Below are 2,960 nucleotides of genomic sequence, written 5' to 3'. Positions count from 1 at the left end.
TCAATCAGTGTGGAGTTACGTTACAGCTACAGCCAGTTATTCCACTGGGAACTGTGATTTCCGTGTGGGAACGTGTGTTTTAGTTGTTGTCTGTGTGACTCCGCCCAGTGCCAGTATTCCCACACCCCGGGTCGCCAGGTGGAGGAAACACAGAGTAGTGCAGCCATGGAAGCCAGCAAACAAACTGGGTCAGAGATTGCAGATTATACCCGAATAAAAGCCCCAGAATCTATCTGAATAATTCTAATAGAAAAAAGTTTTTGGGGCAGACCTGACCTGTTGAAAAGAGATGGTATTCATCCCTCCTGGGATGGTGCTGCTCTTCTCTCTAGTAATATGGCACATAGTCTTAGAGCTCAAACATGACAATCTGGGGCTCAGGTCAGGAAGCAGACAAACTGGCTAAACCAACCGTCTGCTAGCGGCCTCGCGTCACCAAGGTCAGATAATCCCATCACATAGAGACACTTTCACCTAGATATCATATAGACTGTGTCTGTTCCCCGAATTAGGAAATACAAAAAACTCCTAAACCCATTTAAGGGTAAAAATGTAATTGATGTTCAACAAATAAAAACCAGATATAATGGATGAACAAATGATAAAGCTTGGGTTGCTGAATATTCGATCCCTTACTTCAAAAGCACTTATTGTTAATGATATGATTACAGATTATAACCTAGATGTGCTGTGTTTGACAGAAACCTGGCTAAAAGCAGACGAATACCTTACTTTAAATGAGTCCACCAGTAAATAAGATTACGGTTATAAACACAAGTCTCGTCTGAAAGGCAAAAGGGGAGGTGTTGCTGTAATGTAAAGTAATATCTTCAGAATTACTGAGAAGTCTAGTTTTAAATATAATTCTTTTGAATTGTTGGTGCTTAATGTAACACTATCTAGTGTAAATGATCACTTTTGAGATTTGTGCTGGCTACTGTATACAGGGCACCATACAGACTTTGTCAAAGAATTTGCTGATTTTCTATCAGAGTTAGTTCTGGCTGCAGATAAAGTTCTAATTGTTAGTGATTTTAATATACATGTAGATAAGGAAAAAGATGCATTGGGATTGCCGTTTAAAGACATTCTTAACTTGGAGTTAGACAACATCTGTCAGGGCCTACTCATTGTCATAATAATACTCTAGATCTAATATTATCACATGGAATCAATGTTGATGCTGTTGAAATTCTGCAGCAGAGCGACGACATCTCAGATTATCTAGTCTTGTGTAATTTAGTTTTAAAAAGTACTTTAGTCTTTGTCATTTAGCCAAGGCTGCAAAACCCACTCCGTGTTACAAATATGTTAGACCTATCCCTTCTGCCACTAAAGACTGCGGTAACACTTTATTTCGATAGTCCACTTTAGACATTCTACTAACTATAAGTAACTTTGCAGTTACATGTCAACTAACTGTCATTAGAGTATTAGTAGACTGTCTGCTTAATATCTGCTAACACTTTATTTTGCTGGTCCCCCAACAGATATTCTACTGACTATAAGTAACTTAGCAACTACTTCTCCTAACCCGAACCCTAACACCTAACCCTAACCTAACAGTCTACTGACAGTCTACTACAGCCTACTAATACTCTAATGACAGTTAGTTGACATGTAGTTGAAAAGTTACTTATGGTAAGTAGAATATCTAAAGTGACTATCAAAATAAATTGTAACCAAGATGGCTTTATAAATAAACTTCCTGATCAGTTTCATCATCTCGGCATCCCAGATAACTTGATATTGCGACAGAAACTTTTAACTCTCTCTTTTCCAGCAGTTTTGACACAGTTGCTCCTTTGCGCTTAAAGAAGATTAAAGAAAATAGTCCAATGCTGTGGTACAACGAGCACACTCAGGCCCTAAAGAGAGCAGACAGTGAAACTGGAGTGAAACTGGAAGAAAACAGAACTAGAGGTATTTCACATTTCATCGAAAGAGAACACAATTGCGTACAGAGAGGCCTTAAAAACTGCTAGATCTGCTTATTTTTCAACCCTATTAGAAGAAAATAAACAAAAGAGGAAGAATTTTCTAAACTCGTTAAATCATCTAAATTGACAACATCTATGTTAGAACCTAAGCTACTGAAAGAGATGCTTCCAGAGGTCATAGATCCTCTTCTTAATATCATTAATTCATCTTTGTCATTAGCTTTTAAGCTGGCTATGATTAAACCACTTGTTAAAAAACTGCAACTTGATCCTACAGAATTAGTCAATTACAGGCCGATCTAGAATCTACATTTTCTGTCAAAGATACTAGAAAAAGCAGTATCTTCACAACTACAGGTCCTTCTCAAAAAATGTGCATATTGTGATAAAGTTAATTATTTTCCATAATGTAATGATAAAAATTAAACTTTCATATATTTTAGATTCATTGCACACCAACTGAAATATTTCAGGTCTTTTATTGTTTTAATACTGATGATTTTGGCATACAGCTCATGAAAACCCAAAATTCCTGTCTCAAAAAATTTGCATATCATGAAAAGGGTCTCTAAACAAGCTATTAACCTAATCATCTGAATCAACTAATTAATTATAAACACCTGCAAAAGATTCCTGAGGCTTTTAAAAACTCCCAGCCTCTTTCATTACTCAAAACCGCAATCATGGGTAAGACTGCCGACCTGACTGCTGTCCAGAAGGCCTTCATTGACACCCTCAAGCAAGAGGGTAAGACACTGAAAGAAATTTCTGAACAAATAGGCTGTTCCCAGAGTGCTGTATCAAGGCACCTCAGTGGGAAGTCTGTGGGAAGGAAAAAGTGTGGCAAAAAACGCTGCACAACGAGAAGAGGTGACCGGACCCTGAGGAAGATTGTGGAGAAGGACCGATTACAGACCTTGGGGGACCTGCGGAAGCAGTGGACTGAGTCTGGAGTAGAAACATCCAGAGCCACCGTGCACAGGCGTGTGCAGGAAATGGGCTACAGGTGCCGCATTCCCC

The sequence above is a fragment of the Siphateles boraxobius genome, unplaced genomic scaffold (assembly GCF_051911475.1).
Source record: "Siphateles boraxobius isolate OS27281-9 unplaced genomic scaffold, OSU_SipBor_1 99, whole genome shotgun sequence".
Lineage (NCBI taxonomy): Eukaryota > Metazoa > Chordata > Actinopteri > Cypriniformes > Leuciscidae > Siphateles > Siphateles boraxobius.
This window is presented reverse-complemented; position numbering follows the sequence as displayed.